The 23,815-nt window shown below is 38.7% G+C and overlaps 1 protein-coding gene across 5 annotated transcripts in view; it reads right to left on the bottom strand.

Annotated features, from left to right (window-relative positions):
* The window catches only part of TFEC (transcription factor EC), a 182,814-nt gene that overhangs the window by 95,749 nt on the left and 63,250 nt on the right, over positions 1-23,815 (bottom strand). Inside the window, exon 2 of one of the 5 annotated variants that reach the window (XM_058191161.1) lies at positions 8,067-8,150. The exons of the other annotated variants lie outside the window; for them this stretch is intronic. The gene's annotated coding sequence lies outside the window, so the exon portion shown is untranslated. The remainder of the gene's footprint in view (positions 1-8,066; positions 8,151-23,815) is intronic. 5 annotated transcript variants of the gene reach the window in all.

Raw genomic sequence — 23,815 nt, 5'->3', positions numbered from 1 at the left:
GGCCAGCACCAGCCAGGAGGGGCACGGGTCCAGTAAACATGTAGTGGCATGCAGCCTCCCGAGCAACCTGTCCACGTCCTCGGGAGCCACAGAATCAAACTCATCTCAAACAACATCAACAAGACGAGCCTCAGTCATCTCATCCGGATCATCGCAATCTTGGTCCAAGCTATCCCGAAGCTGAGCGATTTTATCGTATAGATAACCGCTAAACTCCTCGGCACGTCCCTGCAAGGGGTCATCCCGTCCCTCCTGGTGAAGGAGGGAACAGGTCACCCGAAACAGGGCGGCCGGGCAGTTATCTGCCAACGCAATGAGGGAGGAGGCGTAAGAACGCCTCGCCACCCTCAGTGCCACTAGGTAGGTCTATATCATATCGGCACAGCTCAATGAAAACCAACTCTAACATTTCCCATGGTTACAGCATAACTGAAAGAGGAAATGTTTCCCTCCCCAGATGTCACAGGTCACATTGCCCAATTAAAGTAATTGTCTGGCTTTAGTCACTCCTCTCTTCCTTTGAATAACACCTGTGGAATGACCTTGGTTTCCACGGGAGAGCTCCTTTGTTATGTCTATGAAACATTCCATCTATTCCTTCCCTCCCCCCAGAATGTTTGGCAACTATGAAGTAGCAAAGAGAAAGGGAAAAAATGGTTTCAACCAGTTTTGATTCAGAGTTGACAGTCGGCCCTTCTCCCTTAAAGCATGAGAAGTTCCTGGAAAATACAAGAACAAAATAGATTAGGTTTCCATTAACCACCCTTTCTCTCCCCTGCACTCAGGAGGTTCTTTCGGTTTCGGGAAGTATTTATCATGGAACATTTTAACTAACTGCCTTCACATCCCTACTTTTTACCGAAGTGGCTTCTGAAAGCGAATGTCCTTTCCACTATTTTATTTATTTATTTATTTTTATTTATTTTATTTTGTCACAACAATATATGTAGGTATCATACAAAAAGATTATATAGTATATAAACACATATATGAGGTATAATATATACGTAAAATATATAAGGAGGTATAAGCATATATATATATATATATATATATATATAGGAAGAAGAAAAGAAAAACAATAGGATAGGAATGGTAGGCACATTTGTGCGCTTATGCACGCCCCTTATGGTCCTCTTAGGAATGGGGTGAGGTCAATAGTAGAAAGTTTTTGGATAAAACTTTTAGGATTATGGGAAGAGACCACAGAGTCAGGTAAAGTATTCCAAGCACTGATGATTCTGTTACAGAAGTCGTATTTTCTGCAATCTAGATTAAAGCGGTTGACATTAAGTTTAAATCTATTGGTTGCTCTAGTATTATTGCAATTAAAGCTGAAGTAGTCTTTAACAGGAAGGACATTACAATAGATGATTCTATGGGTTAAACTTAGGTCTTGTCGAAGGCGATGGAGTTCCAAGTTTTCTAAGCCTAGGATTTCAAGTCTGGTGGGATAAGGTATTTTGTTGTTTTCAGAGGAATGGAGAACTCTTCTTGTAAAATATTTCTGGACAAGTTCAATTGTACTGATGTCAGAGATTTGGTGAGGGTTCCAAACAGGCGATCTGTATTCTAGAATTGGTCTAGCAAATGTTTTATATGCTCTGGTTAGTAGTGTAGTGTTTTTGGAAAAGAAGCTACGCAAGATTAGGTTTAAAACTCTTAGAGCTTTTTTTGCTATGTAGTTGCAGTGGGCTTTGGCACTTAGATCATTTGACATGAAAACTCCAATGGGATGGGGGTCATCTGTAAGGTAATGTCCATCTAGTTTCATCATTGCATTCTTTGCTGTTAGAATCTTTTAGTGGTGGGATGGATCTTGAGTCTTTAAGTTTATTGTTAACAAAATTATAAAAGGCACGATTGGAATTTGTGCGCAGAAGGCCCTTTTCTTGCTTGGTGTGGTAATTTGTGCATTCAGTTTTTATTTGGTTGCATATATTTCTGTAGCGGTTTTTGAAATTTGCAACATAGCCTTTTTTGTTTCTTTTCCAGAGGGATTTTTTTTTTGATTGAAGCTTTTTTATTGATATGGGTAGTTTGCTTTTCCTGATCATGGTAGTCATTTGTGGTACGTATAGTTTAATGACTCTATTGATTTCAAGTAGGAAAACTCTATAGTGGTCTTCAGCGGTTATGCAAGTTGCAAACAGATTTTGCCAGTCCAGAAATGGAAGATCATTGTTTATAAGGTCGTAATTGGCTTTTTTGAAATTGTAGTTGGGAATACTATTGTTATGACGATTTAAGTATGGACGTATATTGAGACGAAAATCAATCATGCAGTAGTCACTGTTGGAAAAAGGTTCTTTAATTTGTAGTCCATAAATTGAGTTTGAGTTGCTGCAGAACATGAGATCAAGGCAGTTGTTGAGTCTTGTATTGTTAGTTATAAGTTGTTCAAGACCTAGGTTTGTAACAGCATTGTATAGTGTAGTATGGATTGGGTCAGTTGTACATTCATTAGTTATCCAGTTAATGAGAGGTAGATTTAGGTCACCCAGGAAGATGAGAGGATATGGGCAAGAGGTAGCCCATGTTAGCATTGAGGTTAGCATATTTGCATGGGTAATGTCATAGTCAGGGGCTCTGTAGCATAGTAAGAATCGAAGAGTAGTGTTAAGGGATAGATCGCATACAATAGTTTCAGGAAGAGAAAGTTTATGTGCAACTTGGATATTTTTTAGATTCAGTGACTTTTTGTAAAAGATAGCCACTCCACCACCTCTTCGGTTTTCACGATCTGATCGATAGACTTGATATTCTTTGTTTGAGATAATGGAGTCAGGAAGGGATGAGTTCAGCCATGTTTCACAAACAAAAATGATATCAAATGTGCCACTGTTTAACAAGAGGATAAATTCAGGTAATTTGTTAACAATGCTTCTTGCATTTATCAATTTGCATTTGAGATCTGTAGTGATTGGTGTAGAAGAGGTAAGGGGCGTGCATACCTAGTTTTGGATGTTAGTAGGTTGGGGGTTGTGTACAACAGATGGTTGTATAGATGGTTGGATGGTAGTTTGGTTGGTTGGATGGATGGTTGTTTGGATAGCTGGTTGGGTGGATTGTTGGGTGGCTGTTTGGATGGCTGTTTGGATGGCTGTTTGGATGGCTGATTGGATGGCTGTTTGGATGGTTGTTTGGTTGGCTGTTTGGATGGCTGGTTGGATGGTTGGTTGAATGGCTGGTTGGATGACTGGTAAGATGGTTGAATGGATGGTAGGGTGATGGGTACTTGATTGAATATTGGGATGGCTGGTTGATTGTTATGGGTGATGGGGGGGTTAAAGGTGATTTTTTGATTGTAGGTTTTATTTTTTATGCAATCAGCACGGTAGTCGATGTATAGGTTGGATTCCCCATTGTCTTGTCTTCGTTTAAGTTCTGTGCGAAGTTCACGAGAATGTATCCGTTGTAGAAAAGATAGATCAGGACGTGATCTAAGTTTACTGTAGGCAGGGTTGGTTTTTGCAATTGAGTTTATAGTATAAATGAATTTATGTTTGCTGTCCTCATTTATGCATGTGACTCTACAAAAACTTGGTGCTGTTGACCCATCACTGTTTTTATATTCTGGTCCATCTCTGGAGACAGCAATTATTTCATTTGGGAAGATGGTTGATGAGTTATAATTTCCAATGATGTTGTGAATCTTACTGATATCTGGTTCGTTAGTGTTTTCTAGTCCAAATAATATTGCATTATTTATTTTTTGTCCTCTCTCCATTGCATCTCTGATTAGTTGGTTAATAGTTATTTGTTATTTAGGCTGTGTTGTATTTATCCACTAGATATCGCAGCTTCCCCTTATACAATCTAGAGTCTAGAATCAAGGTTGAAATCTAAAATTTTTTGCTCCCAGTTCTGTGGGTGTGGCTTAGTAGCGTGGCTTGGTGGTCATGTGACTGGGTGGGCGTGGCCAACTTGACATCACTCACATCACTCACTGTTAGAGCCAGGAGCTGCACATTCTGAAGCACATTCTGCCTTTCTGAAGCCCCCAGTGCTTTGAGTTTCCCTCTGGCTTGATTGCCCAAGTGAACCTCAGAGCCTTCTCTTGCCCTGCTCTCCATCATGGAGGGACGCGCACACACATACCACTAATCCTCTGTTCAAACCGCCCACCCCATTTCTGCAAAGGCAGAACCTTCCCCTTGCAGGGTGATACAAAGAAGGGAAGGGGATGCTGCAGAAAAAGTCACCTTCTACCCAGGCCTCCTCCTGCAGCCAAACGCGCCCAGCTGTTCGTGCCCTTTCCTGAAATGAGCTGTGCATGGAATTCTTGGAGAGAGAGAGAGAGCAAGAGAGCTCTCCAACCTCTGTTTGTGTGTGTGTGAGGGAGGGAGAGAGAGAGCGATCTGAAGCCGAGACACCCAAACTTCTGGCAGCAGCAGGGACGGCTTCTGAGCAGCCCTGAGTCAGCCAGCTCTACTTCTCCTTGCCACCGCCACCCCAATCAAGCATTGGCAGGCTCTGTGGGACAACAGGGCCTCTCATTTTTGCCACAGTGCGGCGTATGCTTGCTACCTCTGCTTGTCGATGATCTTCTCTGCTTCTCTCAGGATTCTGGTGCGGGCACCATGGATGCATAGCTTGTTGGGGCTGAGCAAGGAACCTGCTGTCACACCACTCCCCCTCACTTCCCCAGCTTGGGCTTGGGCTGGTTGGCTGGAGCAGCACTGCAGCTGAGGTCCCCATGCCAACATACACCAGCAAGAACATCACTGCAGGGCCAGCTGCCTAGTGCAAAACCTCATGGTTTTTCTCTTCCGAGTCCTCAGCATTATCCTACCTGCTTAAGCAGGTCCACGGGAAACATTCCTGCCCCTGAAATGGCTGCTCTGTCCCCACCAGCAGCTGGGTGATGCTGCACACAGAGCATTGAGCAGCTGTTGCCGGTGGTCAGCCTGATGACGAAGCGCACAGCCTCAGCTTTGCACTTGAGGAAACGAGGGGGAGTGGCATGACAGCAGCTTCCCTGCTCAGCAGGGAAGGAGAATGGGGGGAGAAGAATAAGTGCACAGAACAGAAGAATAAGTGCACTCATTGAAGAACATAAGAACTCAGTCAGAAAAGAGGAACCAACTTCTTCCCTGGTCCAACACCTTAAAGCCACAGGACATAAAATTGACTTTAAAAATACCAGAACTATCGCCAAAACTGAACACTTTAACAACAGAATAATCAGAGAATCCATCATTGAAAAATGCCCACACAGCATGAATAAACGAGATGATACCTCCCGCCTACCAGCCATTTGGAAACCCACCCTTATCAACAAACAAGTCCCTAACATGAAGAATGACACAAGACCCACACTCATGAGTGCCACACAGCATGTCACCACCACACATCCACGCGGAAAGAAGACTCAAACCCACACCGATGATGAAGCATGACCTCGGACCAGAAGCCAGACCGCAGCTGCAACATTAGCCATTTCAAACCCCTCTAATCCATATATGCAGCATACTGACATCCACCATGAAGATGTAGCATGACCACAAACATGAAGCCAAACAATAGCAATGCAGCTCACCAGCTCAAATCCCTCTGCAATTCAGACTAATCTGAGCACAACCAAGCCACCCCCCACCCAAACAGAACACATCCCCATCCAATCAGAGCACAGTCAACCCCACCATCCAATCAGAGCACAGCCAAGCTCCCAACCAATCAGTTCAAACCCCCACTAGCAGTTAAAAGGAAGAAACAGCTGCGATCACACATTGCTCCTAGAAGCACGAAGCTGTAAATACCAGCCTGAAGATGACAAATAAGACTTCATCGAAACGTTGCCAAGACACTTCCAATTTTAGGCGGGAGAAAACCCAAATAACCAAAGACCCATATTTTACATATATATATATATATATATATATATATATATATATATATATATATATATATATATATATATATCTTTGGTTATTCAAGTTTTCTCCACGTAAAATTGGAAGTGTCTTGACGACGTTCGATGAAGTCTCATTCATCATCTTCAGGCTTCAACCGTGCTTCATGCAATTGCCCCCAGAAGCACGAAGCTGAAGCCTGAAGATGACGAATGAGACTTCGTTGAAACGTCACCAAGACACTTCCAATTTTACGCAGGAGAAAACCCGAATAACCAAAGACCTACATACATACATACATACATACATACATACATACATACATATAACATAACATAACATAACATAACATAACATAACATAACATAACATAACATAACATAACATATAACATAACATCAGAGTTGGAAGGGACCTTGGAGGCCTTCTAGTCCAACCCCCTGCCCAGGCAGGAAACCCTACACCATCTCAGTCAGATGGTTATCCAACATTTTCTTAAAAATTTCCAGTGTTGGAGCATGTCTGTCTGTCTGTCTGTCTGTATGTATGTATGTCTGTCTGTCATATGTCTGTCTGTCTGTCTGTCTTTGGTTATTCAAGTTTTCTCCCACGTAAAATTGGAAGTGTCTTGACGACGTTCGATGAAGTCTCATTCGTCATCTTCAGGCTTCAACCGTGCTTCATGCAATTGCCCCCAGAAGCACGAAGCTGAAGCCTGAAGATGACGAATGAGACTTCGTTGAAACGTCACCAAGACACTTCCAATTTTACGCAGGAGAAAACCCGAATAACCAAAGACCTACATACATACATACATACATACATACATACATACATACATACATATAACATAACATAACATAACATAACATAACATAACATAACATAACATAACATAACATATAACATAACATCAGAGTTGGAAGGGACCTTGGAGGCCTTCTAGTCCAACCCCCTGCCCAGGCAGGAAACCCTACACCATCTCAGTCAGATGGTTATCCAACATTTTCTTAAAAATTTCCAGTGTTGGAGCATGTCTGTCTGTCTGTCTGTCTGTATGTATGTATGTCTGTCTGTCATATGTCTGTCTGTCTGTCTGTCTTTGGTTATTCAAGTTTTCTCCCACGTAAAATTGGAAGTGTCTTGACGACGTTTCGATGAAGTCTCATTCATCATCTTCAGGCTGGTGTTTTCAGTTTCATGCTTCTCAGAAAACACACACACACACACACACACACACACACACACATATATATATATATATATATATATATACACACACTATAGAGTCTATTCGTGCTTCTCAGAAAACATATATATAGCACTACACACCAGAACAACTAGACACAAGAACAATGTTTTCCCGAAGGCCATCACTCTGCTAAACAAATAATTCCCTCAACACTGTCAAACTATTTACTAAATCTGCACTACTATTAATCTTCTCATTGTTCCCATCACCAGTCTCTTTCCACTTATGACTGTATGACTGTAACTTTGTTGCTGGCAATCCTTATGATTTATATTGATATATTGACCATCATTTGTGTTGTAAATGTTGTACCTTGATGAACGTATCTTTTCTTTTATGTACAATGAGAGCATATGCACCAAGACAAATTCCTTGTGTGTCCAATCACACTTGGCCAATAAAAATTCTATTCTATTCTATTCTATTCTATTAATACTTTCCCTTTCTAATTGGAGAGCATAAACAATCAATGTACAATTGTAAGACTAGTTCCAACATAGATCATGAAAAACTGGAAAGCATATAAAGTGACCTGTGTCATTTGTATGGTTCACAGACACAAGTAACAATACAAGAAACATGAAGCATTATCACTATTCTTAGCAAAGCTTAAGAGCAACATTCCTCCATTAATCCAACATTCCTCCATTAATCCAAAGGCTAGCCCAGCGCATTTCTCTGAATACTGCTTCATTTTTTATCTGTTCCCTGACCTGAGAAGAACGTCTTCTTTACTAAAGCAAAGTTAATTTGGCAGAACTCATCACTTCTGGTTTTCAAACCTCTGCATTTTAGGTCCAATTAGGAAATAGAACATGAATTTAATTCCAATAAGAAACAAAAGTATTTACAGGACCAACAAATATCTGCTCAAATTCCTGTTCTGTGCCTTCTAAATGCATTTTGAACCCTTCACCCTTGCTAAAGCTGTTCATCAATTTTAGAAAAGAAGGAATTACCAATCAATGCAGTGAACAAGTCAGTCTGGTGCTTGAATGTAGCAGTAGAGCTAAGTTCATCAAACTGCATGTGAAGATAGGGGGCTACAAAGAGAGAATAAAAGAGAAATAAAATAGAATAATAAGAGGGAGAATTTATTTATTTATTTATTTATTTAATTAGATTTTTATACTGCCCTTCTCCCGAAGGACTCAGGGCGGTTTACAGCCAGATAAAACAGAACAACAGAATAAATACAAGATAAAATAATATTTAAAAAACTTATTAAATTTGTCCCAGATTAAAATATATTTAAAACAGTAAAACCCACTAAAAAATTAGAAACCAAATAAAATCTAAAATTCTATGCCAGTCCTGCACGAATAAATAAATATGTCTTCAGCTCGCGGCGAAAGGTTCAAAGGTCAGGAAGTTGGTGGAGTCCAGGGGGAAGTTCATTCCAGAGGGTGGGAGCCCCCACAGAGAAGGCCCTTTCCCTGGGGGTCGCCAGCCGACATTGCTTGGCGGACGGCACCCTAAGGAGTCCCTCTCTGTGAGAGCACACAGGTCGGTGGGAGGCAATCGGTAGCAGTAGGCGGTCCCGTAAATAACCCGGCCCTAAGCCATGGAGCGCTTTAAAGGTAGTAACCAACACCTTGAAGTGCACCCGAAAGACCACAGGTAGCCAGTGCAGCCTGCGCAGGAGTGGTGTCACATGGGAGCCATGAGCGGCTCCCTCTATCACCCGCGCAGCTGGTATACATATACATATCCCTTGGCCTTGGCACAAATATTTTAATTCCAATGATCCTAACAATAAATAATTTGTATCTTCTATATTTGTCTAGATTATCTGAAAAACACAAGTACAATTCTAACATTCAGAAAGGTCAAGTCATAATAAAATGGCATGGAAGTGACAAACCTTGATGCATTTTGCCTTAATAAACCAAGAGATCACTTGCGTACTTTGGCAGATTAGTTACTGAAGGTGAAGATCTCCATTTTCCAGAGAGACACATTTTACTTCAAATGAATTAAATTCAAAAGCAAAGTGAGAGTTCCTTTCCCTCATAATAAAATCTATTGGATAATCATTAAATATGAAGTACAAGTTTAACAAACACCTGCATTATAATTGTAATACACCCTTCAGGATGTCACATAATTATCAAAGCTGCACATTTGATATATCAGCTCTTTTAAAATTCTATTATCCCAGCCCAGGACATAAAGTTGTAGCTCTCCAATACTAGTAGGCTAGAACTCTCCTGCAACCACCAATCAGCTGACTTAACACAATCATCCCCCAAAAGAAAAAAGCGGAGCTATAGCCTTGTATCACTGAACTTTCAAACAAATTAAATAACTTTTAAAAATATAAAATAAATGAGTTAACAGCAGAGATGAACAGAATTGTGTCTTAAATTTTCATCCTGTGTCTATCAAAGTCTGTGCTTGGTTAAGGTTACCATACTGGACTGTGGAAGTGAAATGTGTCGCTACATAGATAAAACAATTTCATCCATGTAGCAGCTGAACTTTAAACTGATTTACTTTTGTAAGTAGATTTTGGCTGTTTAGGCAAGGAACCTCTCTTTTATACTTATGTTCCCCTTTGTATATAGTCATGGTGTGCTAATCATTCATGACAATGTTTGCCACAGACTTATATAATAAATGAAGTATACAAAAACTCCCTTCCAACAAGATCATTCTAGTATTCTGAAACTTCAGAGCATTAGAGCTGGCCCTCTTAAGTCATCATTTTGCGGTCTCCACAGCTTTCCTAAATCCCAATTCTTCTCCAAACATTCTCCAATAATTTTGAAATGGATTGAGACAAAAGCTTCAGTGTAACACCCTTCAAACAGGTTTACTACTTTAAAAAAAAAAAAAAAAGCATTGAAATTTCATTTCCTAACCCAACATGAGAAATGTGTGTGTGTGTGTGTGTGTGTGTGTGTGTGTGTGTGTGTGTGTGTGTGTGTGTGTAGCACAGTCCAATTTTCATCTTTGACCTTTCCATAGCATTTCTTGCCCCTCCTATTTTAAATTTAGCTCAAAATCATCAGTTTGGCCATGTCCAGTCATTCCTCCCAAATAATTCCAACTGAATGTGGAATCCTATCTTTATAGAATTAAGTTTTAGACATCTTGGGTCACTCATTTTTTTAATATTCATGATGGGATAGATATTTTTAAGTAGTGGAGAACAAGGAGTTATCCAGGGCTTATCTAGTTTCTTTTTTATAGAGTCACTCTTTTTAAAAATCATTATCAGACTGGGATTTTTTTAAATTTCAAATGCTTTGCTCTATGAAGGATTAAGTGACCAGGACAAACTAGAAACTTTAGAAATGAATAATATTTTGGAATTCAGGAAACAGATGTACCAACAGAAAGGTATCTGGTGTACTTTAAAAAGGGGAGTAACTGGCCTCTTCAATGATCTTAGCCAAAGGCCAAGAAGTGATTAAACTCTATCCCAGTTAGTATGTTTAAAATAACTTTTTCTTCTTAATGCCTTTCCTATTATATTAACAGAGAGAAGAAAGAATATCCATGTAAAACTGCAAAAATAATGCAGAAACATTAATTTCTATTATAAAGTCAATTAGCTGTAGCAAGAGGAAAAAATAGAAAATATTTTTTCTTCTTTAAATAGAAAATTAAATGAATGACATAGCAGTCACAATGCACCTCTAAGGACACAATCACTAATGTGCTATTAAAAATAAAGTAAAAGATTAGAAGAAACAGTTGGCATTCAGTTAACAATCATATTTGGAGGCTTCTGGAAGACTTTGTTATTCCAGGAAAAACCAAGTACAAGTCTCTTGGGATTATGTACAAAGGCAGAAGGAAAAATGGACATTTCTGAACCTCAAAGTTAACCGCTAGGCTAATAAAACAGCCTATTTTCAGTTCACCCACTCTTCCTCTCAGTGTGCAGGTACATTAAAATGTGTGAAAAGTAATACCATTTGCTGGGGAGAAATAATTCAGCTAAAAGTCAAAAATGTCCAGCTGGCATATTGCTTTAGAATATATCTGTGTCTTGTGTACGTGTATGTGTATTGTGATGTGATGTGTGTCTGTGTGTGTGTGCGAGAGAGAGAGTGAATGTTAGAGAGAGAAGGGGGGAAAGAGACAGACAGACAGACAGACAGAGAAAGAGAGAGAGAAACGCACACAAAGAGAGAGAGAGACAGAGACACAGAGAGAGGAACATTTACAAAGTGATTCATACCATCTCACAAGATAAAAGTTGATATCCTCATTAAAATAGAAACAAACACTCAGCATAAGAGCAACTGCCAGGAATAAAAATAATCTACCACAATGGATTATCAAAAGATACTTCTTCTACTCTACTGCCCATCAGCACAACAGCAGACTTCAAATATAAGGGAATTTCATAGAAGCACAATAAGTGTAAAGCTAACTCTCTAGTAAGCATTTCATAAGGCAGTTTTGTTGCTGTTAGCAATCAGTCTGAACAGTATTAATACCTGATAGTGGAAAGATGAAACTTTCTTTGCTTTTTGATATCTATTTGCTTAAACATTACTAATCTAATATGTACAAAATTAAATCAAATTACAGACTTATGGTCTACCCATTGATATCATATGGTGGTCATAAAACTGTTTCTCCTATGCTTGATGCTTGGAGTATGTTATATGTCCATCTCTCAAGGTGTGTGAAATGAATTATGTACATGGTGACATTCAAATCTCGATCAAGGCAAATCAATAGATGCAATCTACATAGACTTCTGCAAAGCTTTTGACTCAGTAGTACATGATAAACTTCTCCTAAAACTAACATCCTATGGCATCTCAGGACCCCTCCACAAATGGATATCTGCTTTTCTGTCTAACAGACAACAAGTGGTCAAAACTGGCAATGCTTTATCGAATCCTGTTCCTGTCAAGAGTGGCATTCCTCAAGGCAGTGTCCTTGGACCAACACTCTTTATACTATACATTAATGATCTCTGTGACCACATCTCAAGTAATTGGGTTCTCTTTGCTGATGATGTCAAACTATTTAACACCACATACAATACTTCTATCATTCAAAACGACCTTGATCATCTATCCGCTTGGTCTAAAAATTGGCAGCTCCAAATTTCAACCAGCAAATGCTCAGTCTTACATATAGGAAAAAAGAACCCAAAAACTAAATACATACTAGATGGACATTACCTTACAGATGACCCCCATCCCGTCAAAGACCTTGGAGTTTTCATGTCAAATGATCTAAGTGCCAAAGCCCACTGCAACTACATAGCAAAAAAAGCTCTAAGAGTTGTAAACCTAATTTTGCGTAGCTTCTTTTCCAAAAACACCACCCTACTAACCAGAGCATATAAAACATTTGCTAGACCAATTCTAGAATACAGATCGCCTGTTTGGAACCCTCACCAAATCTCTGACATCAATACAATTGAACGTGTCCAGAAATATTTTACAAGAAGAGTTCTCCATTCCTCTGAAAACAACAAAATACCTTATCCCACCAGACTTGAAATCCTAGGCTTAGAAAACTTGGAACTCCGTCGCCTTCGACAAGACCTAAGCTTAACTCACAGAATCATCTATTGTAATGTCCTTCCTTTTAAAGACTACTTCAGCTTTAATTGCAATAATACTAGAGCAACTAATAGATTTAAACTTAATGTCAACCGCTTTAATCTAGATTGCAGAAAATATGACTTCTGTAACAGAATCATCAGTGCTTGGAATACTTTATTTATTTATTTATTTATTTATTTAATTCGATTTTTATACCGCCCTTCTCCCGAAGGACTCAGGGCGGTGTACAGCCAAAAGTAAAAAACAAACAATACAATATACAATTTAAAATACAAATTAAAAAACTTATTTTATAATTGGCCTAAAAAACTTTAAAATATATAAAACTAAGACCCCATTAAAATTTGTAATAGAAAATTTAAAATTTAAAATCGATAAAATTTAAGCCAGCCCTGCGCGAATGAAAAGATGTGTCTTCAGTTTGCGGCGGAAGGTCCGAAGGTCAGGTATTTGGCGTAAGCCCGGGGGAAGCTCGTTCCAGAGTGTGGGACCCCCCACAGAGAAGGACCTTCCCCTGGGGGCCGCCAGCCGACATTGCTTGGCGGACGGCACCCTGAGAAGTCCCTCTCTGTGAGAGCGTACGGGTCGGTGGGAGGCATGCGGTAACAGCAGGCGGTCCCGTAAGTACCCAGGCCCTAAGCCATGGAGCACTTTAAAGGTCGTAACCAAAACCTTAAAGTGCACCCGAAAGGCCACAGGTAGCCAGTGCAGTCTGCGCAGGAGCGGTGTTACGCGGGAGCTACGCGAAGCTCCCTCTATCACCCGCGCAGCTGCATTCTGAACTAACTGAAGCCTCCGAGTGCACCTTAAGGGGAGCCCCATGTAGAGAGCATTACAATAATCCAAGCGAGAGGTAACGAGCGCATGAGTGACTGTGCACAAGGCGTCCCGATCAAGGAAGGGGCGCAACTGCCGAACCAGGCAAACCTGGTGGAAGGCCCTCCTGGAGACGGCCATCAAATGATCTTCAAATGACAGCCGTTCATCCAGGAGGACACCTAAGTTGCGCACCCTATCCTTTGGGGCCAATAACTCGCCTCCGACAGTCAGCTGCGGCTGCAGCTGACTGAATCGGGGTGCCGGCATCCACAGCCACTCCGTCTTGGAGGGATTGAGCTTGAGCCTGTTTCTCCCCATCCAGACCCGTACGGCCTCCAAACACTGGGACAGCACTTCAACAGCTTCATTGGGGTGGCCCGGGGTGGAAAAGTACAGCTGAGTGTCATCAGCGTACAGCTGGTATCTCACCCCAAAGCCACTGATGATCTCACCCAACGGCTTCATATAGATGTTGAACAGTAGGGGCGAGAGGATCGACCCCTGCGGCACCCCACAAGTGAGGCCCCTCGCGGTCGACCTCTGCCCCCCTGTCAACACGGTCTGCGACCGGTCAGAGAGATAGGAGGAGAACCACCGATAAACGGTGCCTCCCACTCCCAATCCCCCCAACTGGCGCAGCAAGATACCATGGTCGATGGTATCAAAAGCCGCCGAGAGATCTAATAGGACCAGGGCAGAGGAATAACCCCTGTCCCTGGCCCTCCAGAGATCATCCACCAATGCGACCAAAGCTGTCTCCGTGCTGTATCCGGGTCGGAAGCCAGACTGGAACGGGTCTAGATAGACGGCTTCATCCAGGTATCGGGGAAGCTGTCGCGCCACAGCACTCTCTACAACCTTCGCAACGAAGCGAAGGTTGGAGACCGGACGATAATTACCCAAAATAGCCGGGTCCAGGGAGGGCTTCTTGAGGAGGGGTCTCACCACCGCCTCTTTCAAGGCGGCAGGGAAAACCCCTTTACCTGACTCTGTGGTCTCTTCCCATAATCCTAAAAGTTTTATCCAAAAACTTTCTACTATTGACCTCACCCCATTCCTAAGAGGATGATAAGGGGCATGCATAAGCGCACAAACGTGCCTATTGTTCCTGTCCTATTGTTTTTCTTTTCTTCTTCCTATATATATGCTTATACCTCCTTATATTTACTCATATATGTGTTTATTTACTATATAATCTTTTTGTATGATACCTACATATATTGTTGTGACAAAATAAAATAAATAAATAAAATAAATATGTGTTAGTTCGTTGTACTCATTGTTGGTACAATTGGGGAAAGTCGGGTAAGAGCCATTATTGTTAACAAAGACTGAGCCAAAGAATGTGTTAAAGAGGTTTGCTTTGTTTCATCATTACATTCTTTACCGTTAGAATTTTTTAGTGGTAAGATGGATCTTGAGTCTTTAAGTTTATTATTCACAAAATTATAAAAAGCACGATTGGAATTTGTGTGTAGAAGGTCTTCTTCTTGCTTGGTGTGGTAATTAGTACATTCATCCTAGCAAAAATACTGTATAAAAGAGAATATTTGGGGAAACCTGTATTCCTACTATAGTTGCATAAAAATGTGGAAAACTGTTCATTTTTACTTTTTTTAAAAAATTAATAAAAAAGCTTTTTACCAGGTTCGCCTGGTGCGCCAGTTGCGCCCCTTTCTAGACCGGGATGCCCTATGCACGGTCACTCACGCCCTCGTGACGTCTCGCCTGGATTACTGCAATGCTCTCTACATGGGGCTCCCCTTGAAGGGCATCCGGAGGCTGCAGTTAGTTCAGAATGCGGCTGCGCGGGTTATAGAGGGAGCCCCTCGTGGCTCCTGTATGACACCTATCCTGCGCAGACTGCACTGGCTACCTGTGGCCTTCCGGGTGCGCTTCAAGGTGTTGGTAACCACCTTTAAAGCGCTCCATGGCATAGGGCCGGGTTATCTACGGGACCGCCTACTGCTACCGAATACCTCTCACCGACCTGTGCGCTCTCACAGAGAGGGACTCCTCAGGGTGCCGTCAGCTAGACAGTGTCGTCTGGCGACTCCCAGGGGAAGGGCCTTCTCTGTGGGGGCTCCCACCCTCTGGAACGAACTCCCCCCAGGACTCCGTCAACTTCCGGACCTCCGTCCGGACCTTCCGTCGCGAGCTCAAGACTCATTTATTCATTTGTGCAGGACTGGCTTAGATTTTAAATTTAGATTTTAAATTTATAGATTTTTAAATTCACAGGGGTTTAAATTTGGTTTTAAGATTTATATTTATATTTTTAATATTTGGCATTAGAATAAGTTTCTTAATAGTTATTTTAATTGTATATAAATGTTTTATGTGCCTGTGAACCGCCCTGAGTCCTTCGGGAGATAGGGCGGTATACAAATTTGAATAAATAAATAAATAAATAAATAAATAAATAAGACACTTGGTTATGTAATACTAACTAGATGGATCATTAATATGGCTTGTTGTAAGATAGCGTTCTATATTATTTTTTATCATCCTTTGTACTAACCAATGATTTGTTTAACTAAACTTTGCTAAAGAAAAGAAAGTATTTTTTTTTATTTTGTAAAAGGGGATCCAGATGCTCATAGCACCAAAGAGGAAGCCTACAGAAAAGGTGATAAAATGCTGAACAATTAGGCCAGAAATGTATTAACAAGGGAAATCAGAGCAGCTAAAAGAAGCTACTCTGAAAAGCTAAAGAATCAGTTCTCAACAAATGAACCAGCAAACATGTGGGAAACTCTTAAAAATATCACCGGCTACAGCAAACCTCCTTCCCAGGCTGAAGGAAATCAATAATAAGTTTTTAAATTGTTTTTAGACTGTATTTATCTGTTTTTTAAATGCCTGTAAACCGCCCTGAGTCCTTTGGGAGATAGGGCGGTATATAAATATGAATAATAAATAAATAATAAATAAATAAATAAATAACTGGCAGATGACCTGAACATGTTTTACTGCAGGTTTGAAAGGAAACTACAGCCACCTATCTCCACAACCCCCATCTACAGACACACCAACAACAGCTAAGTCTCCTACAACTGACCCCATCCCATTGGGTTCACAACCCCTAGTGATTACAGAAAAGGAAGTGCAAGACCTATTTCATGGACAAAAGCCAGGAAAAACGCCAGGCCCAGATAAGATAACTCCTTCTTGCTTAAAAGTCTGTGCTGACCGATTGGCCCTCATCTTCACCCATATCTTCAATAAATCACTAGAAATGTGCTATGTTCCTTCTTGCTTCAAATGCTCTACATCATCCCAGTGCCGAAGAAGCCCACTATCAAGGAACTGAATGACTACAAACCAGTTGCTCTAACATCTGTGGTCATGAAAACCTTTGAAAGGCTAGTGCTGTCCCACTTGAAAACCATCACGGATCCACTGTTAAACCCCTTGTAATTTGCATACTGAGCAAATAGATCAACAGATGATGCTGTTAATATGGCTCTGCACTACATCCTACAACATCTTGAATCTCCAAAGACCTTTGCAAGGGTCCTCTTTGTAGACTTTAGTTCAGCATTTAATACCATCATTCCAGACACTCTTCTAAATAAGCTAAACCAACTACAGATACCTGAACAGACTTGTAAGTGGATCACAAGCTTCCTAACAAACAGGAAGCAGCAGGTGAAGCTAAGCAGAATCACATCAGATGCCTGTACAATTAGCACAGGCCCAAGGTTATGTGCTCTCCCCACTTCTCTTCTCTCTGTATACCAATGACTGCATCTCCAACGATCCGTCTGTTAAATTATTGAAGTTTGCAGATGACACAACAGTGATCGGTCTCATTCGAGACAATGATGAATCCGCATACAGACAGGAGGTTGAACGACTAGCCTCGTGGTATGACCAAAACAATCTGGAACTGAACACACTCAAAACCATAGAAATGGTGGTAGATTTTACCACCATACTTTCACCTCTCACAATACTAGACAACACAGTATCAACAGTAGAAACCTTCAAATTTCTAGGCTCTACCATATCGCAAGATCTAAAATGGACAGCTAACTTCAAAAATGTCATCAAAAAAGGACAACAAAGAATGTTATTTCTGTGCCAACTCAGAAAGCTCAAACTGCCCAAGGAGCTGCTGATCCAGTTCTACAGAGGAATTATTGAGTCTGTCATCTGCACCTCTATAACTCTCTGGTTTGGTTCTGCAACCCAACAAGACAGACACAGATTTCAGAGGATAATTAGAACTGCAGAAAAAACAATTACTACCAACCTGCCTTCCATTGAGGTCCTGTATATTGCATGAATCAAAAAGAGGGCTGTGAAAATATTTACAGATCCCTTACATCCTGGACATAAACTGTTTCAACTCCTACCCTCAAAACAATGCTATAGAGCACTGCACATCAGAACAACTAAACACAAGAACAGTTTTTTCCCAAACACCATCACTCTGCTAAACAAAAAATTCCCTCAACACTGTCCAACTATTTACTAAATCTGCACTATTATTAATCTTCTCATCGTTTTCATCTCCTTCCACTTATGACTGTAACTTTGTTGCTTGTATCCTTACAATTTATACTGATATTGTTTCCTGATTGCTTATTTGTAGCCTATGTCTATCATTAAATGCTGTATCATTACATGTTAAATTTGTAGCCTATCACTATCATTAAGTGTTGTAAGTGTTGTACCTTGATGAAGGTATCTTTTCTTTTATGTACACTGAGACCATATGCACTAAGACAAATTCCTTGTGTGTCCAATCATATTTGGCCAATAAAAATTCTATTCTAGTCTATTCTATTTCATACTTTTCCCAGTCTTTGCCTTTTAACAAAAATGATACATAAAGAACTGAAATAATTAAAAACATAAACTAAATACATAAAAATATTCTTGTGAAAGAAAAAATGTTTTTTTTTACTTATTCTCTCAAGACAGTAAATGGAAAGCAAATATTTGTGAAAAAGATAAATACTGTCATTTTTAAAATTAATCAGCTAATAGAAGCATCTAAATTCACAGGTATCATTTTTGTGCAGAATAAGACAACTGACTGTAATTTTTTAATTGTTGGAATATTGGTTGGTATATATAAAACTTTTTCACAGCTCCTTCATTTAAGTGGTACAAAAAAAGATAAACATATAAATGATTTCAGATTTTTCAATTTTAAAGAAAATAATTTAATATGGTTATAATACAAACCAAATGGAATAATAAGATTAGATGTTAGAAAAAAAAGTAACAGAAAAAAGTCCTGACTTTCCCCACTCCATTATAAAAATTAAATAGCTAGTGAAAGCCCATCAACCATAAATGAATTCCCAAAAGAAGAGAATAACAGCAGCTCGGGGTTGAACTGTGGACTTATTTGTTCTCTCCAAATTTGGTTGCTTGCTTGCAGATATCTCATCACCCAACTAGGTATTATCACTAGTGATTTGCCTTAGCAAAGATTCAAGATCAAAGAGCACCAAGAACTGCATAAATTAATTTGCCTAAACATCCACTACCAATGATCTTGCAGGAGACTCTCAAAGATTCACATCATATTAGCATTTTGGTGGGAAAATGTTGTCTGAAACTGGAAATGGTTGCTAAGTCCACAATAGTTGTGTTCAAATGAATTTTGAATTTGAATAATTATATTAAACCTTTTAATTTTGGATGTTTTATATGTGCTATTTTTAAATGAGATGAATTTGACTCATGTTGTCAGTTCTTAGCAATTTCTAGTTTTTTCTACAGAGCTGTTTTGCGCATGGGCGGGATCACATTTTGCATTTATTTATTTATATATTTATTTATTTAAATTATGTGCAGTGTATCACCGAATCATATTTAAGGTCTTTCCTATATTGTATGTAAATTTATACAATTAAAATACATTTACATGCAATACAGTTAAACCTTCAATAAAATAATAAAATAAGCAAAATCTAACAATAGCCATAATTAATTTGGTAGCATAATGAGCTCCCAAATGTCAGAATATTTTAGCATGAATTTTCAAACTAATTTGTTTCAAGATATAGACAACCATTCCAAAATCCCAAAGCTCCAATATGATTTAAACCAACTTATTACAAACAGGGGAAAACTGTATTCGGAATCAGATGATGAATACAAGTTTATATTTCCTTGGTTTGTCAAGTCTCAGGTTCAGTAACCAGTTTCTCCATGTTGAATGTTCAAGGATAATGCAGATAATTTTTATGATTATGACTTCTGAGCCCTTCTTCTAATTCAGAGCTTTGTATTGTGTTCAGAGTTCCCTGTAAACATGCTAATTTGTACACTGTTTGGATGACCACTCTTAACCAAATTATCTGGGAAAACAGCAAATTATACTGTAAAAATATTAAGCAGATAAAAAGTTAATACTGTGCAGACTAGCTATTCAGGGAATATCAAATTGCATAAATGATGTAAACTACTAAGATGGCAAAGCTAGCAATAATATCTGCAGTTTGCAAGGAGCTATTATTCTAAATGCCAGTATTTTATACAAAAACGCAGTAAGATCTTTGCCCAAATCCTGTATATTTGAAAAAACTGCATACCAAAATGTAAATATTAGGGTAGTGGAACTGAAAGTTGCATACAGAACTTTAGTTAGGGAAAGGAGAATATAAAGTACATACAAAATATTTTTGTTAATATGACATACAGAATGAAAACAAGTATATGCCATCCAGAGTCACTTGAGAGTGAAATGGGCAGCATATAAACTTAATAAATAAATGAATAAATAAGGTTCATGGTTTAGGCATATGTAATTCAGTGAACGCTCTCCATATTAACAAGATGAACACAAGATTTACTACCTCATTGATTAAATCTGGGTGGGTTGTGATAGAAATATAACATATGCACTACAGTAGTGGCTTGGAAAATGCCTACAGTCATCTTATAGCAAGATACTAGGATGATTACTTGGCTTCTCCCTAAAATGTTGCATCAAATGAGAAGTGGCAGTGCGGAGGTGGATCCTCAGGAAGAGGGAGGAATAAATTCCAGAGGAATAAGAGGCAACTCAGTCTAGATATTCTATGTGACAGAACAAGAATGAAGACAGTCCATCCTAATAATTCACAGAGTATATTGTACATAGATGCAAATAGTAGAGTCCTCAGTCTGACAAGATGGTGTCTACAGGTGTGAAACAGTAAAAAAACTTATTCTAAAAATTACTATGTGCCATTCTTGGTTTGAGACCTGACACTTTCCTATTTCTTAATTTAATCCTTAGATGACATTTTGCGGGGGAACACCATTTTTGTAACTGATCTTAGTTTACAGACTTCTTTTATAAGCTGAAAGAGTCTTAAAAATAAAAACAATATTAAAATCTAGTTGGCATCTATCCAGTGAACCTCCTATATTCAGTTAGGTTAGTAAATTTGTCACAAGATTTGTAGGTATTTCCCTATCATCACCTCACACAAAACATACCGGTAGCTTGAATGTCCATGTACCAATGATTTATTGGGTTATTTTGATTATAAATGTCTTATTTTAATTTCCAAGTGAACTTATACCTGCTGAGATTTAAATTTCCATCTCATTGACAAAAAGATTCAAAATCAATAATTAATTGTAGTACAAACAATTATAATTTTTGCAAATGCTAGGAAGAAAAATCACCTCACTCAGCAATTTGAGCTGAACCACTTCAGACCACTGGAAGAATTTTCTCAAGATGTCATTCTTTAAAATAAAATTGCATCTGCACTGTTGAAATCTACCAATTACTGATACATCATCATCTGACAAATTAAACACCTTTCTCCATGTTTCTTTTCCTTAATATACATTTCACTTTTGAATTTTCTTTAAGATATAATATGAAGGATAAAGAGGAAGCTCAGAATTGTAAATCTACAACTAATATCTATCTATCTATTTATTTATTTATTTATCAAATTTATATAACCATCCATCTCACTGAGGTGACTGAGTCACATACAATTACAGATTAAAATATTAAAAAATAGTGAATACAACTATAAAAAACTATAGTAATCAATATCCTAAAAACTCAAAGTATAATAAAAGTGGAGGGAAAATAAATTGGACCCCTCAACAATTGAGATATCTAGCCAAGTCTCTGGTTCCATGAGAGTCCCAGGCCTGGTCACACAATCAGTTCTTGAGGGCCTTCCAGAATAACAAAAGAGATGGCACCAATCTAATTTTAGGGGGAAGGATGTTTCATAAGGCAGATGCCACATTAGAGAGGGCACATCTCCTGGGACCCACCAAATATAGATCCCTGACTGATGGTATCCACAGCATGACTTCTCTGCAAATCTGATGAAGCAGGGTGATATAAGTAGGGGAAAGCGGTCCCTTGATTTGCTTTTTATTAGCAAATATCTCCAGCATATATGAGCCAAATCTTAATGTTATATTTATTCTAGTAGATTAGCCAGAAGTGTAAAACTTCTCAGAATTAAGTTCCATGATATGATGTGCTTTAGTTTCATAAATGGAGAGATTGGAGCTATTCATGCTTTTGAAAGAAAGCCTCTATTAACATAATTTATAGGTCTATAGGTACGACAAACATGTATGGTTCTCTGCACATGTCCTATCTGAACTGATGGAACTGATGCATATTCAGAAATATAAATGCAATAACGTAGAAATATCAAACATCTGTCTTTTTTCTCCTCTCTATGCCTGATAATTTCTAATTATTTTTGTTTGTTACTCAGTCTTATTGGTTGCTTTGATTGTCAGCCAACTCTAATCAGTTTACATTTGAAATTACAATGAAAGTTTAAAAAACAAAAGTTCTCATATTTCATATTCCACAAAATAAAAGCTTTGCCATAGGAAGGCCCAGTCAAAACAGGTCCCAAAGGCTCCTGGGAATAGCCAGATTTTCATGACTTTCTTAAATCCCAACAAAACAATGCCAGTTTAATCACAGCAGAAATGCTATTCCAAAGAAGGGGGAGATGACCACTGCAGACCCTGATGATGATACTAACTGAGCATAGGGACACACAAGAAGTTTTCTTTTCCAGATGTTATGGGAAAGGAAGAAAGTTTAGTGCTTTGCTTATGTTGCTCTGCAATTCATATTGCTACCATGTTGGCTAGATTTTCTTATTGTAACAGACTGCCTAAACAATATTTTGTTTATTTGTACCTGTTGAAACAATTACAAAAATAACCTTCCCAAAAATGTCTTGATTAACTCGAAGTCTAAAAAACACAAAATCTACATAGTGGGGTAGCAAAAGTAATACATTAAGCAATATTAACTACAATATTAAATGATAAACTGCAATAGCAATTGAACTTAATTTCAATTTGTCAGCAAAAGGAAAAGCTATTTCTTCTGAATTATGTGACTGTTACTTAACAGGAGCATTATTAAATCCATTTCAGATACTAAAGAAAAGACAGTGAAGAAGCAGATGTGAGATTTATTCCACTTTATACATCAGGCATGTATGAAGGTACTTCTCCAGTAAATTCTACTTAATCTCCTTTCCACAATAAGGATGACAAAAATTTCCAGTCTAGCAAGTGTAAAGGCATCCTATGAGTTCAGTGTGAAATATTGCCCAGCTAATTAGCAGCTGAAAACTATTTTGCAAAAGAGCTGACCTAAATAGGATGGGGCAAGATTTTTTATCTCCCTGAAGACAGAAGTTAAAAAAAGAAAAGCAGGTATTTCAACTCAGACAAGTTTCTTTCAAAGCCAAAGTCAGCCATTGGCTAAAAAGACCATAATAGTTCAGTCTAAATTTCAGCTCTAAGTTCTATATATTGTCCTTCTTTTTGATAAGGGTTTCTTGAAACTTTGAGAAATTACATCTGTGTTACTAAAGTATGTCTATCAAAATCTTTGTTTCTTTAAGTTTTTTCTTAATTATTTTTGCACAATCTTCTTCATATGATTTAGAAATCGCTATTAAAATGAATATTATTTTTGCTTGTTTGGTTTTCTACTGCTTGGGACAGCATTTCACTCCTATTTTAGTTTTCCTGTAATAATCTCTTCCTAAAAAGATCTTGATTCTTCTGTTGAAACACAGCAATGGAGACTTAAGCTATGAAATATTTTGGAAGCTGTTTAATCTACTTTTCCTGGATCCTATGCTGATCTGCAGGAAAGAAATATAGCAGAGAAATTATTACATTTCTACATGAGTTCCTATATGACTTCCTGCTAATTTTCTTCTAATTTTAACTATTTCTCCCCCATACATAGCAGGCCATAAAGCACTATACCTCAAAACAGAGAATAGATTAAATTTGAATCCAATTTCCAACTCAAAGCTTCGTATACCTATCCCTTTTCCAAGTGTTGACATGTGAGATATTTCTTCAAA

This window comes from Ahaetulla prasina, chromosome 7 (genome assembly GCF_028640845.1).
Source record: "Ahaetulla prasina isolate Xishuangbanna chromosome 7, ASM2864084v1, whole genome shotgun sequence".
In the NCBI taxonomy this organism is placed as follows: Eukaryota; Metazoa; Chordata; class Lepidosauria; order Squamata; family Colubridae; genus Ahaetulla; species Ahaetulla prasina.
The sequence above is the reverse complement of the archived record's forward strand: the minus strand, read 5'-3'. Positions and strand labels throughout refer to the sequence as shown.